The 15,967-nt window shown below is 31.7% G+C and overlaps 1 long non-coding RNA gene and 1 other non-coding gene across 2 annotated transcripts in view; both read right to left on the bottom strand.

Moving 5' to 3' along the window:
* Positions 1–7,924: 7,924 nt before the first annotated feature.
* Positions 7,925–8,041, bottom strand: LOC111438543. The gene has a single exon (XR_002709693.1). It is a non-coding gene; the product is annotated as a U5 spliceosomal RNA (small nuclear RNA).
* A 3,019-nt stretch (positions 8,042–11,060) lies between these two features.
* LOC111438541 overlaps positions 11,061–15,967 on the bottom strand; it is a 9,421-nt gene continuing 4,514 nt past the window's right edge. Inside the window, exon 3 of the long non-coding RNA XR_002709691.1 lies at positions 11,061–11,143. This is a non-coding gene — a long non-coding RNA (uncharacterized LOC111438541). The remainder of the gene's footprint in view (positions 11,144–15,967) is intronic.

Below are 15,967 nucleotides of genomic sequence, written 5' to 3'. Positions count from 1 at the left end.
TCTTGTATTTCTTATTTACGACATAATGAGCAGGGATAGTTTTTCATTTTCAATATCATTGATGTCGGGACGTTTAGAGTTTTCTGATGTAAGAACCTTGGGAATGTAGCATGTGAGAGATACGGGGATCGATACCTCACATCTCCAAAGAAACTATTCGTTATTACTATTTTATTTCTATTCAATATTTCCTTATTTATGACATAATGAGTAGCGATATTTTTTTCATTTTCACTATTATTGATGACGAGACGTTTAGGGTTTTGTGACGTAAAAATTGTGGGGATGTAGCTCAGATGGTAGAGCGCTCGCTTTGCATGCGAGTGCTACGAGGATTGGTAACCCGCATCTCCAAAAGAAAGTATTTAATTTGTTATTATATTTTTTCATTTTCACAACGGAAAGTTTAGTGTTTTGTGATGTAAGAAGAGGATGTAGTTTAAATGGTAGAGCAATCATTTTGCATGCGAGAGGTACGGGGATCGTTACCCTACATCTCCAAAGAACACTATCTATTATTAAATATATTATTTCTTTTCAATTTTTTCTTATTTATGACCCAATGAGGAGAGATAATTTTTCATTTTCACTATTATTGAAGACAGGACGTATGGGTTCTGTGACATAAGAATTATGGGGATGTAGCTAAGATGGTAGAGTGCTCTCTTTGCATGCAAGAGATACAAGGATCAATACCGTGCATCACCAAAACAAACTATATTTGTTATTAATATTTTGATATTTTTTTATTTCACTATTATTGATGATGGGACATTTAGGGTTTTATGATGTAAAAATCATGGGGATGTAGCTCTGATGGTAGAGCACCTGCTTTGCATGTGAGAGGTATGGGGATCAATACATTGCATCTTTAAAAATAAAACTAACTATGTATTATTTCTTTTTAATTTTTCCTTATGCGACATGTTTCTTTTTAATTTTTCCTTATGCGACATGTTGGGTAGGGATATTTCTTCATTTTCACTATTATTGATGATGAAAAATTTAGGATTTTGTGATGTAAGAATTGTGGGGATAAAGCTCAAATGGTAGAGCGCGCTTAGCATGCGAGAGGTACCGGGATTGATACCCCTCATCTCCAAAATAAACTATTTGTTATTAGTATTTTATTTTTATTCAATCTTTTGTTATTTATAACATAATAAGTGGAGATATTTTTCATTTTCACGACATGTTGGATAGCGATATTTCTTCATTTTCACTATTATTGATGACGAAAAATTTAGGATTTTGTGATGTAAGAATTGTGGGGATAAAGTTCAGATGGTAGAGCGCGCTTATGGGGATAAAGCTCAGATGGTAGAGCGCGCTTAGCATGCGAGAGGTACGGGGATTGATACCCCTCATCTCCAAAATAAACTATTTGTTATTAGTATTTTATTTTTATTCAATCTTTTCTTATTTATAACATAATAAGTGGAGATATTTTTCATTTTCACTATTATTGATGACGGGACATTTAGGGTTTTCTGATGTAAGAATCATAGGAATGTAACTCATATGGTAGATCACTTGCTTAGCGTGGGAGAGGTACAGGGATCGATACCCTACATCTCCTAAGTAAACTATTCGTTATTATTATTTTATTTCTATTCAATATTTCCTTATTTATGATCAGCAATATTTTTTTTTTTCATTTTCACTATTACTGATGACGAGACGTTTAGGGTTTTGTGACATAAGAATCTTGGGGATGCAGCTCAGATGGTAGAACGCTCGCTTTCCATATGAGAAGTACGTGGATCAATACCTTGCATCTCCAAAGGAATCGATTATTAAATATATTATTTCATTTTAATTGTTTCTTATTTACGACATAATGAGCCGGGATAGTTTTTCATTTTCACTATTATTGATGATTGGACATTTAGGATTTTCTAATGTAAGAATTGTGGGAATGTAGATCAAATGGTAGATCGCTTGTTTAGCATGCAAGAGGTACGGGGATTGATGCCTCCCATCTTTAAAACAAACTATTTGTTATTACTATTTTATTTCTATTCAATATTTCCTTATTTATGAATAATTAGGAGCAATTTTTTTTCATTTTCACTATTATTGTTGATGAGATGTTTATGGTTTTGTGATGTAGAATTGTGGGGATGTAGCTTGGATGGTAGAGCAGAAGTTTTGGATGTAAGAATTGTTTTTTTTCTTTTCAATATTTATTAAATATATTATTTCTTTTTTTTTCTTTTCAATATTTATGACATAATGAGAAGAGATAGTGGGCTTTGTAATGAAGAATTGTGGGGATGTAGCTTAGATGGTATAGCACTCGTTTAGCATGTGTGAGATATGGTGGGGATCGGTACCCTGCAACTCCAAAAGAAACTATTCGTTATTAATATTTTATTTCTATTCAATTTTTCTTATTTATGACACAATGAGCAAAGATATTTTTTCATTTTCACTATTATTGATGACGGGTAGTTTAGAGTTTTATGATATAAGAATTGTGAGGATGTAGCTAAGATGGTAGAGTGCTCTCTTTGCATGTGAGAGGTATGGAGATCGATTGTCCGCCTCTCCATTAGTCTTAATTCAAAAATGATTAATAGTCAATAAGTAGAATTGATTATATTAATGATTTATATGAAGTTCAAATAAAGTAAATGAATTAATAATGATACGTTCGGTGCACAATTGAATATGAAGTCCACGACAAGAACATTTGGTATAGTGGTATGATTCTTGATTTGGGTACAAGAGGTCCTTAGTTCAATTCTTGAAAACATGTGTTTGTATAACTTTGTTAGGTTTTTGGAGATGAGGACTTAAACTTGAGCCGTGAAAAGTATCAATTGGAAAGAAAGAATTTTGGTCGCCAAGGACAATTGAGCCGTGAAAAGTATCAATTGGAAAGAATGAATTTTGGTCGCCAAGGACAATGTAGTGTTATGAAAACTAGCTAGATTGAATCTTCAAAGAGTAATGTAAATTTTGCAAAAATTGAGAAAAATCTAGTGTGATGCTTCAAATACTCTTCTTTATGATTACATACTAATGGTATGATAGGTAAGAAGTCTTCCTTTACATGTCAAAGCTTTAAACTTACCATGTTGTTAGGAGGCAAAGAAAAACAAAAAATAAAACAATAATTCTCTTAATATCATTTTGTGTCTCACTTTCAATTGAAGTACCTATCAAAATTTGAACTTTCCATATCTTCTTTACTTACGCACATAAGATGTGTGGCTAAAATGAAACTACCAAATTAGAACTTACACTGGGGAATAATTTCAAATAGTTTTTCTCATCTATTTAGTAATTACCACAAACCCTATATAAAAATTTCGAGAATAATCAAACTTTGCAAATGTCTAGATCTTTAAAGATATAATAATAATACTTGCACATAGATTTCATTAGCGTCTTATTTCTTAATGATTAATGATCAATAAGTACAATTGATTATATTAACAATTTCTATGAAGATCAAATAAAATAAATGAAATAATAATGATACGTTCAATGCACAATTAAATATGAAGTTCACAACAAGAACATTTGATACAGTTGTATGATTCTTGATTTGATGTGAGGGTCCTTAAATTAATTTTTAAATTGCCCCCTTTTTCATAATGTATCATTCCAACAAAACACATGTTTATAACTTTGTTAGGTTGTTGGTTTATATTTCATCACGTGTTCTTGTAGTTAGAATAATTTAATATATTGAATGAAAAGGGTTGATGATTTTCTTTCCGTTAAATACTTGAACTACCTTTTATACAACAAGACCTACGGCATTTGAATAGAGTATTCTAATTTAATGCATAAAGTTGGAAGCTACGCATTTGGTTTAGTGGTATGATTTTTGCTTAGGGTGCCAGAGGAACTGAGTTTAATTCCCCTCTTAACTTTAGCCACAAACAGGCGGATAAATTTCATATATTGAGGGAAAACCTATAGATTAGCAACACACTATCAAATTTTAATAAAAACGGGTAGGAGTAAATTCCGTCCCCAACTATGGGTAGGAGTGAATTCCGTCTGCAACTATGGGTAGGAGTGAATTAGGAGTGAATTCCGTCCCCAGCTATTCACCAGGGACCTCTCTACTATCCCTAAAAGCAGGTAGGAGTGAATTCCATCTACACCTTATCTACACCCTATGTCCCCAGCTATTCATCTCTACGACCTAAAAGCAGGTAGGAGTGAATTCCATCTACACCCTATGTCCCCTAGCTATTCACCTAGGGGACCTCTCTACTATCCCTACAAGCGGGTAGAATGGAATTCCATCTACACCCTGTGTCCCCAGCTATTCACCCAGTCCCTAACGAATATCCTCAGAGTCTTAAGGGAACAACCTCTCTACTATCCCTAAAAGTTGGTATGAGTGAATTCCATCTACACCCTATGTCCACATCTATTCACCCAGTCTTACCCCTGAAATGAGAGGCTCATTCAGTCGGCGAACTCTCGGACATCTTGGACATCTCAGACATCGAAGATATAAGAGACATCTAGTGTTGGGTTTTATGTCCTAGAACTCATAGTTCATAAACAAAAACATATTCTATTTTCAATAGAGTTATTATTGATGTTTATTAATAAACATCATTATTGAATTCACTAGCTATAGTATGATTACTTGAACTATATGTAGAGACATAAGAGTGGATCAAGTTCAAGTATATAGTCAAAATGATCTATAGTACAAGAATAAGGCTGAGGTACCTTATCATGGGGACACTATGGATGCAGCCTACTTTTGTATATGATATAAACAAGTGATCACTAAATTGTACATGTGGAGACATGTGAGTTGTGGCGTCCTATGCAATGAGAATTGCATAAGATCGAATCATAAAGAAAATCACTCTCACTTTATAATGTCGTTTACTGTTGAGACTGATTTTTTCACTCAATGACCTTGGTAACTCGACCTTAATCCTGAGCTAACTATGAACTCCTGTTTATTTAGAATTATCCTTAAATTTGCATGGGTGAGAGTGGCCCAAGTTTTCCGACTCAAATAAGCCTCCCATTTCAAAGGTAAGACTTGTTGAATAGCTGAGAACATAGGGTGCAAGATAAAATTCACTCCTACCTGCTTTTAGGGATTGTCGAGAGGTTGTTCCCTTAAGTACTGACTCCAAGCCTTGGACAAGGGGCCCCACCCTCTCATTGGCCCAAGAGGGATTCTGTTTGGTGGTTGGACCACAAACCAATTGTTCATTAAAGGATCAATGGGATTTAAGGAACAAGAAGTAACTTCAGGGGTAAAAACGGTAAATTGACCCAGCTCTAGTTACGAACAACCTATGAAGGATCGACTTACTAATCATGGTTATATCAAATGGACAGAAATATATCCATAGTGACGGGAGTGCAACTACTAGGCTATAGTGGAGTGTCCTAGTAGTTAACGAATGTTGGTTAAAAGGTTAATGAGTTTAGCCGGTTAATCTCGGATCATTGGAACCCATGATCCGTAGGTCCATTAGGTCCCCTTGCTATCTCATATTAGACTAAACCTTAGAACAATGTGACGAGTGAGTTTGAAGTATTCAAACTCAAATTAGGAAATATGCGGTAAATAAATATGATATATTTAACCGCATTTTGATTTAATTACTAATTAAACAAAAGGAGAGAATTGGAGATATTTAAATAAGATTTAAATATTTTATTATGAATAGGGATTCATAATCAATATGTGCCAGAATTGATTGAGATTCGCATTTGATTTAATGTTAAATATTAATTAAATGGTTTAATTAATTATTTAATATTATTTTGATTTGAAATTAATTATTTAAATTTATTGTTGAATTAAAATAGAGAAAGTCAAAAGGTTGACTTCACTTAATCGAAAAATACATGTTTGAGTTAGTGGAATATTGAGTGTCAATATATGGTTTAACAAAGTTGCATGTTTGCCAGTAATCCTACAAATTTGAGTGGAATTTTTAGTGTGAAAATTTGGTAATCTCAAATTTGCATCAACATGCAAATATCAGTCTATAAATAGAGTGTTCAAGTTAGATGAAAAGTCTTCTTGAAAAACTTTGAGAGATTCTCTCAAAACTCTCTTTACATATACTAAATTCCTTTAAATTTAGTCACTCACTGGATTCCACAATCCCGTTCTAAGGATGGAGAATAGTAAGAAAGACACTAATGGTGGTCCGAAACCGGTTCGTGAAGAAAAAGAACTTTAAACTACAAAAGGTTAGTATTCAAACTCATTGAGTTTTAATGCTTTTGAACATGCTAGCTAATTTATTATAATTGATGATTTCATGAGTGATAGATACAAATTTTTATATTATTGCACGGAATGGATGATCATATAATAGTTATATAAAGCATGTTAGATACATGTTATAGGTTATTTTCAACATCATAAAACGAGATAGACGTTAAAATCTATTATGAAGATAAATGCATGCTCACTTAGGGCTAACAACCAAGCACAATCAATTTTAATAGTTAAAATAGGTCAATATCTTGTAAAACCGCGGTTACAAGAAAGCTCACCTGGCATGATTTTGTCTAAGGCTGGAGGTACTTAAGTTGACGGTTTACAGAATACCAACTACCTAGAGATCGGGCCAATACTTGAGCTTAGTTAGCCCAGTTTTATGAGCATGCATGAATGATGTAAGGATTATTATTATTTTTTTTTTTAAATGGAAAAAACACCTAAACATCATAGGTAAAAATCCAGTATAAATATTATACTTGGAAAAATTACCTAGACTTAGGTTATATTTAATTAGCCAGAATATACATAAGTAATGAGTATACCCAACCGTCTAAAATATTTAGTGGGAGGAAAAAGGTATATGAGATACATCGTTTTCTTTTTACGCTCTCTGAAAAATTCACACCGTGAGATTCATGCTCGGCCTCGTGTTGCCTTGGGAGCAGCCTCCATACGGAAGGTATTTGCATTAGTCAATAACAAGGTGAATAGAGAAAATATTTATAGTAAGTGGGAGAAGGAAGTATATCAACACGTCCTATTGTCTCCACCACTAGGTTGCACCATGAGATTCCTATGTTCCACCTAATGTTGCCCTAGAGCAACTACCCATTCGAAGGGTCGTAACATGGGAGTCGAAACAACGCAAACTCCAGAAATGGATAGGATTTTCTTAGGTCCATTCCCAACTTTGGCTTATTCATTCGATAGCATTGTTGGGGCCGATCTCTGAGGTCTGAAAATGGCGAGTCACACTTACAAAGAATTACTAAGAGTTTGTATATTTTTAACCAAAGTGGCGATAACTAAAACACTATAGGAATAAGAGTTATTCTGGAATTAGTGTTTAAGTTAAGAATGTCTTGGTTTAGTGAAGGAGTGATTGACTGCCCGTTGGTTTAGTGAAGAGTCGAGCTGGTAGTAAAAAAAGGACGTAGACCAAGATAACTCCAAATGAATTTAAATCAAAGCTTAATTCTCAAGATTTAGGAACTATCATCACTAGATTCTTGTCCCAATATGTTGCCCATATTGCCCTATTTACTCTATATGGATTTATTAAAGGTCGTATGGGGAGTTGTACCCAGGTTATTGGATTCAAAGTCTAAATTGCTAACTATTACACCATAGAACTCCTTGTTAAAACTTACTTTTGCATGATTTTCATGTTTTATGTCGGCTGAGTCATGTTCCATAAATTAATATTAGAGATAAGATGAAATGTCCTATCACGAGTCAAACACAAGTTATTCGTTATTGAATTTAAAGTTCTAGAGATGTTTTATCTAGCTCGTTGTGATACTAATGAAAACCAATGTTACTCCAACTTTCAATGTTTTAAGATCCGAGTCCTTTAAAGACCATATACAAAACACATACTTGCAAACATACTAAAAGAAACAAAATACCGATTTTAATAATAAAATAAACAAAAAATTATTTTAAACAAAAATTTATGTAGGTGCCGCTCAAACGAGAGGACCCCTAAAAAAATAGCCGCATGCAACTTGGAGCGGCGAGTACATGGTATCTTTAATAAAAGGCAAAAGAATAGTTCGTTGTGTGGTCACCGCACTGCTCCATGAAAGTAAATAGATACGTTGATGGTCTTATATAGGTTGTAGACAATTTCTTCTGCAACTTGTTTTTGATGTGGACTTTACCCACCAAAGAGTATTATTATTATCTTTTCGACCATTGTTTTTTTGTATTGCAAATCAATTGAACTATAAATTTATTAATTTATCAATTTATTTCATCTATTTTATAAGTTATGGATTAAGGAAAATGACTAAAATGCCCCCCAGATTATTAACCCTACGATTTATGCATAAGGACCTTGAATCTTATTAAGAATCATGATCAGTGTGAGTTATTTGCTTCCTGTCACCGTTAGGATAACCCCAAATTTTTAACTAATTCTTCTCATGTCCCTCTTGGACACGTGTTGGCTATGTATTGAACATTGGTTGGATAGGTATTGAACATTTCTTAATACAGTAGATATGTTAAACATTTAAATCTAACCTGTCATATCAGACACTTGACTCTGGTTAAATTTTGAAAACGAAATGTACATTAAACTATATTTAAGCATACAAATATATAAACTTATTTATTTTGAATCTCTTTTTAATATAAAATTAATTAATTTTAAAATATGTTTTTTTAAAGCTAACGTGCATTGTCACATTGGTGTCCTAAATTTTTTTAAAAAATGACATGTTACCATAAGTATGTGGTATCATATTTATGTCTCTTATCCATATCTCATTTTTATTGTTGTGGCTCTTAGATATTTGACTTCTATAAGTCGATATACTCACCAAAAAAAGTTTAATTCATGTTCAAATGGAGAATAAAAGTTGACACTTATCCAAGTTGATATTCGGAGTTTGATTCTTTTAGTGCAACTTGGAATTACTTAGGTAGAGAATGTGTTTCACTTAAAATTCACTCCCGAGAGAATAATCAATACTGTACCATATTCGAGAGAGAATAATTTTTTTTTTTTTAATCTTTGAACAATAAGAGAGAATTAAAAAGGTGGCACGAATGACATTTTCTTGACTCTTTGTTTTGTTCAGGTGAATGTTTAAAAAATGAAATCTTATATATTTTTAGATATAATTTAAGATTACATTTTCAATTGAGCTCAATTCAAATTTCTACTCACAAATTTATATTTGTAGGTGTCTAATACATGTTTGACATGTTTTGAAGATGGACACCATTGAAAGTCAAAGGGTAATTTTGAAACCCTTTTCAAAATTCAAGAGTATTTTTCCAAAAAAAAAAAATAATAGTATCTATCTAAAACTAATAGTTAGGATATTTCTACCCTTCAAAGTTGGGTGTTTTTTAGATTTTTTTAAAAGTTTAAGGATATTACTGAAACTTTTGAAAGATATTTGTTAGAGGGCAATGTTTAATAATATTTTTATTAATTTAGCCTATGAATTTTGAAAAAAAAACATAACAACAGATTAAAATTAATTTAATGAAATTAATAAATAATCCGGCTTAATAAAATTAAAACTAAAAAATTAATTTATTTTAAAACTAAAAAGTATGCATGATTATACACTTGGTGACTGGGCATCCATTATTCCAACTAAAAAGAATTTAATTCGAAGCTATTTCATAATGAACATACATCTATTAGTCTCTATTGTCAAATTTCATTTCTTCAATTTAAGTAGCAGTCAACTACAATTATAAATATCGAACCTATAAGTATTCATGAACAAAGCCAAGTTTACAAAGTCGCTTGGAACTATTTATCAAAGGTATTAGAATGAGCTCCAAGAACATAATATATGGATATGAGACACAATTATGACACCACATGAACAATATTTCATGTCATTTTTAAAAAAGCCTAAAACATAAATACGAAAGAGCACACTTTATTTTTTTCTCCTTCCTAACTTATTCATTCTCACATTTAACATTAAAAAAAAAATTAAAATTAAAATAAAAATAAAATTAAAAAAACATAAACATGAAAAGTGAGAAAGAAGGAAGAATAAAAAAAAAAACCCTTAATTTTAGAAGGGTATCAAATACTCTTTGACCGATGTAATGTAAGCATGAGAATAATTTATTCTCACGTTCCTCTCCGACACTTGTTGGATATGTATTGAAAACTTGTTAATACAATAGAGATATTAGATATTTATAATCCAACATTTCATATCACTTGATTTTGATTAAGTTTTGACAGTGAAACATATATTAAACTATATTTAAACATACAAATATATAATCTTATTTATTTTGAATTTTTTTTAATATGAAATTGATAAACTTAAATATATATATAATTAATGTGTCACTGCTGTCCTAGATTTTTTTTTAAAAATAGCATCATATTTATTCCTTTTATTCATATTTGATTTTTATTCGGTGACTCTTAGACATGTGGCTTCTATGAGTAGATATACTCACCAAAAAAAATTTTTTGGGGCTTCAATTCTTCTTGGTGTGAAGCTTGCAGCTTCGAATTACTTAGGTAGATAATGTGTTTCACTTAAAATTCACTTTAGAGAGAATAATCAATACCGTACAATATTCGAGAGAGAGAGAATAATTTTTTTTAATCTTTGAAAAATAAAGAGAGGAATGCTCAAGCTATATTAATTTGAATAGTGTTTACCCACGACTATAAATATCAAACTCCAAAGTATTCACCAGCAAAACAAGTTTGTTGAAACTATTTATCACAGTTGTTCCAAAATGAGTGGTGAAGAAGTGTTTCCTCCCGTTCCATTTCCAATTAGGGATGTCGACCACCAAAAAGTACAAGAAGCTGCACGGGCTGCAGTGGAAAGGAAAAACAAGCAGGGACATTGTTTAATTTACAAGCGTGTGGTGAACGGTCTGTCCGATATTATCGACAACCCCTTACCTAATCATCAATATTATATTCTTGTGATAGAAGCTATAAATGACAATGGTATTCCTTGGTCATATATTGCAAAGGTGATGCACTATGGGTTTAACTTTATGGAGCCTTGGGTCTTTTCCTTTGAAGATGTCCTCAAGGATTTCAACAAGCACTAGAGTGCTCTCTCTCTCTGTTTATACTAAGCCCTCTCTCTCTACAATAAAGGAGGGTTACTGTCTTTTAACTATGGAAATGGAATAGAGCCACAATGAAATAATCACATACTTATCTATCTATAGTTATTCTCCTGCTTTCTTTACACCCATGCAAAGCAGCTTGAAAGTCATCAAATATTACAATGGATTAACAACAATTTTATATTAGAAAGAAATTTAATATCAATAAGTTTATGCACTAATATATTTTAAATAATTTATTTTATATTTTACTCTAAAAATTTATTTGAAGTGAAGCGTTCCATACCGATGTTGAATTTATATTTATAGGTGTCTAATACATGTTCTACATGTTTTGAAGATGAACATGAGAATAAGTTACTGTCGTGCTTTCTTTACACTCATTCAAACTAGTTTGAAAGCTACAACTTTAATTTTGTTACGTAAGGAAGCGTTTTGACCAAGGGAACGAAGATTAGAATGAAATGAACATAAGAATAAGAAAGCGAAATAAAATCTTTTATTTAATACACATTTTCAAAGATGAGACAGGAGAATAGTTATTCTTATACTTTCTTTACACTCAGTCAAACCGCTCCCAAAATCAAAGGTTTCTATATGTATGTTCTTCTATATCATTTTTCCTCCTTTCTATTCCTATAAAGTTTTGGCCAAATTAATAAAAATATCTCTAAACTTTATAATTTATCTTAAAAATACCTCTAAAATTTAAAAAGTTTCAATAATACTTCAATAGTTTTTTAAAAGAATTCTTCAAAATGTTCTTATGGATAGTTTTGAAACCGTTAATACTTTGTTTCAAAATTACCTTGGAAGTTTGAGCAATGTTTCTAAATAGTGGTTGAATGGTAAGAAGTTTCATTAATACCTTTCAATTTAAAATTAAAACTCTTTTGAAAATTCCAAAATAATTAATAGTAACTATCTAAAAACTAGTGGCTATGATATTTTTAAATTTTAAAGTCTATGTTGTTTTTTTTTTAGACTTTTCAAAAAAAATTTAAAGATATTATTGAAATATTTTATTAATAGTGATTTTTAAAAAATATATATATATATACCATTTGTTTTTTTTTTTTTGTATTAAGTTTATATTAATTTTACTAATAAAAACATTAAAAATTTTGAATCAATTAAATAAATAATCATGCTTAATAAAATTAATTTATTTTAGTTTGCAGTATAGGTTATAAAAATTTTACAACAAGATTTTTAAAAAAATTAATTAAAAAAAACCCAACAAAATAGGGAGAGGACAATCAGTTTACAGTTAGGTTCCGGCTCAGGAGAACAAGATTTTACACTAGTATTAATTATAAAAATTAATTAAATATTTTATAGATATTTTTCATGCATTTTTCTTCTAAAATGATTTTTAAAAAATACATTTATTTATGGTTTGACAAGTCTAAAATAAAAATTGTTTTTTACTTCCAAACTTTCTACCAACCATTTTTAGAAATGAGCCATTAAAAACCATAACTGTTATAACTAAAAACCATTATAGTTATAAAAATACTACTAAGATTATCGATTCATCCTCTAACAATATTAGTTTTTATTTTTATTTTTCATTTTAACATAAGTTTAACTTATCTTTATGTTGGGATATCCATTTTCGAAAACTCGACGTGTAAGAGCTCTAAGAAGATGATATATTGAAATGAGACACAATTATAACATCGACAAGATTTCTTGTTTTTTTTTTAAAAAAAAAAAACCTATGATATACAAAATACTCTTCTTCCATTCTTTCTCCTTTTTAATTTCTTCATTCTCGCATTTAATTTTTTTTTTTTTTTTAAAAAAAAGTTAAACCAAAGAATGGGAGAAAGAAGGAAAAAGAATGGAAGTGTATTAAATAGTCGCATGAGAATAACTTATTCCTATCTTTGAAACCATGTACTAAAGTTTGAGGCTTTTATTCCCTTTCTCATTTCCATGTTCATTCCAATCTTTGTTCCTTTGGTCTAAACAACCCATTAAATAACAAAATTAAAGTTGTAGTTAGTCAACCGTAATATTTGACTGGCTAGATTTCAAACAATTTTAAATGGGTGTAACGAAAGCACCCGACGAACTTATTCTCGTGTCCCTAATCGACACACTTTGGAGATGTATTGAGACATTTATAATCCAACATGAGAGTTTGAAAGATTACAAAAGTATTTATTTCATTAATGGACGTTACAGATTCTGCAAGCATCTGTTCCACACAACTCATTATAATACATTTGATTATAATATCTCTAGCATATTTCTTATTTGAAAGATTACGAAAGTATTAGACATTTTACTCTAAAATATTTAATATTTAATATTAATATCGATTAAACAACATATAATATATTAGTAATTCATTTGTTTCCCCAAAATTATTTAGGTAGAAAAATGTGTTTCACTTAAATGTATTAAAAAAACACAAAATAAAGGGTAATTATCAAATATATTATGAAATTATAGTATCTAATAAATTGTATATTAGTAGACATTGTTAGACATTTATATCTCAGGAACATCAAATTTAAATGGAAAGATTAAGAAATTTATTAAATACTTAACAAAATTTAAAAATTAGAATTACGGAAGGAATTCGGTAAACATCTTTAATAGGGTGAAGCGTCTTGGCATAAGTGAGAACGAATTCGAGAGACAGAAATCAAGCTAATTTGAAGTTAGATAGAACTTCGGCTAAGGTCATCCAAGTAAGTAGCTTTACTATCGACATGGTTTTGCATCTCATGGACGATGCAAAACTATGGTGTAGAACTTCGACTAAGGTCATCTAAGTAAGTAGCCTTACTATCGACATGGTTTTGCATCTCATGGACGATGCAAAACTATGGTGGCGCTCGAAGGTGAATGGTATAAAAAATGGGTCATGCACCATAAACTCATGGGAAGACCGTTGATTGAATCGATGCCCCCCTAGATGGGTTGCCAATCAAAGACTTGACTTTTGATGTTGACTCATTAGAAGAAAAAGCCACACGATCGAATAGCCCGAAATGTGGCAGTAACTCTGAGAACTCTATCACACACATGGAATGACGTGTAGAAGAGTTAGACATTACCCAAAACATCATACTAAAACTCTTCAGTTATCAGACAAAACACTCCGAGACAACTACACTAGAAATCCACTATCGTCCAGCAGTTAGGGTATCTAGCTTTCATTTAGGAGACCCAAGTTTTATTCTCGGCAATGGAATATTATTTTCTTATTTCTTTTTATTTTATAGTCAAATTCAATAATATCTTAGATTAAAAAGACTTTTATGAACTTCGTACCTTTGTTCGAGTTATATTATAGATATTTGGTTCAATTTCAACAAGTGGGGTTGAGGTGATTCAAATGGTTAATGCGATAATTAGGTCGTTTTCAAGGTCTCTCTTGTTGAACGCCATCATCGCTGAGATGAGCACCCGAGTGAGTTTGCAAGGAGAACCATTGAGAACAACACCCCAAACCAAGTTCATGTTGGGCTTAACAAACTAAAAATCCAAGAACCCAGAGCCTTTAATGGGAACCAGGATGCCAAGAAATTAGAAAACTTTATTTTTGACGTAGAACAATATTTAGATCTCTCTTGTTGAATGTCATCATGGCTAAGATGAGCACCTGAGTGAGTTTGCAAGGAGGGCCATAGAGACCACACCCCAAGCCAAGCTCATGTTGGGCTAAACCAAAGCCTTCAATGGCAACTAAGATGCCAAGGAATTAAAAAACTTTATTTTTGACATAGAACAATACTTGAAGGCCACAGGAACGTTCTTAGAGGACCTAAGAGTTACATTGGTCGCAATGCATCTTATGGACAATGCAAAACTATGGTAGCGCTCGAAGGTGAATGAAACATACATTCACAATGCTTAATTAATTAAACATACTAAAGTGGATTGGTTTTGGCATTTTAAAGCAAGCAATTAACTAAATTATTACATTAATAATTGAAAATAACTTGAACCTATCCCGAGGATCACGAACCGGTAGAACCAACCCTTAAAACTTTGAACCGGACCCCAACCAGTAGAAAAATACTCAAACCGCCTCTTCCATCTTCTTCTTTGATTTAGCTTGCTTTTGTTTCCATTATCGATCAATTACAACCTAAGATGGACTCTAATAATGACTCCATAAAAATTACAGACCATTCTGTTAGGATCGATACCAGTTGTTAGGATCGCACAACAACGCACACGCTCGATCTAGATGAACACAAAGAGAAGGATAGAGAGAAGTTGCAAGGAGAACTCTGGCTAAAAGGATTTCTTTGTATTGATGACTTCACGTATGTACAGAGAGAATTACAGAGAAAAGTACATTTTCAAAGCTCTACCGGACCAGATATATATATGGTATAGTTTACTATATATAGCTTTACCAGATTTAGCCATCTACTATATATAACTATTTACCATATATAGTTTTACCGGATATAGCTTTACCATATATAGCTTTACTATATATAGCTTACCAAATATAGCTTTACCGGATATAACCGTTGACCAAGCTATAAATAAGTATCAGGCTCCATAGCCTAACAATTCTCCCACTTGGAGACTGATCTAGTCAACCAAGAATTTCACTCTTAAACGACCATGAGCATCTTCACTGCACCATACCAATTGAGGTTTTGCACAACCTCAATATTCCAACATCAACACATTTTGTCAACATGTTTGCTGGATTCTTTGCACCCTCTATCTTCTCAAAACACATCACCATCTTCAACCAACCTCCGAGTGAAATGGATTCGCCTTCTGTATTTTGAATGATAGACTGGGTTCCTCACCAACAGCATGAGTCTCAGGAGTTTCTTGAGTATCTGCTACATTACTCTGTGAATCTTTGAGCAACTCAACATCAACTCCCACTTGCTTCACCTCTGGTGTTTCAGCAAGGGTCTCAGGAGTTTC

Source organism: Cucurbita moschata, unplaced genomic scaffold, assembly GCF_002738365.1.
Source record: "Cucurbita moschata cultivar Rifu unplaced genomic scaffold, Cmos_1.0 Cmo_Scf00077, whole genome shotgun sequence".
NCBI classification, from domain to species: domain Eukaryota; kingdom Viridiplantae; phylum Streptophyta; class Magnoliopsida; order Cucurbitales; family Cucurbitaceae; genus Cucurbita; species Cucurbita moschata.
The sequence above is the reverse complement of the archived record's forward strand: the minus strand, read 5'-3'. Positions and strand labels throughout refer to the sequence as shown.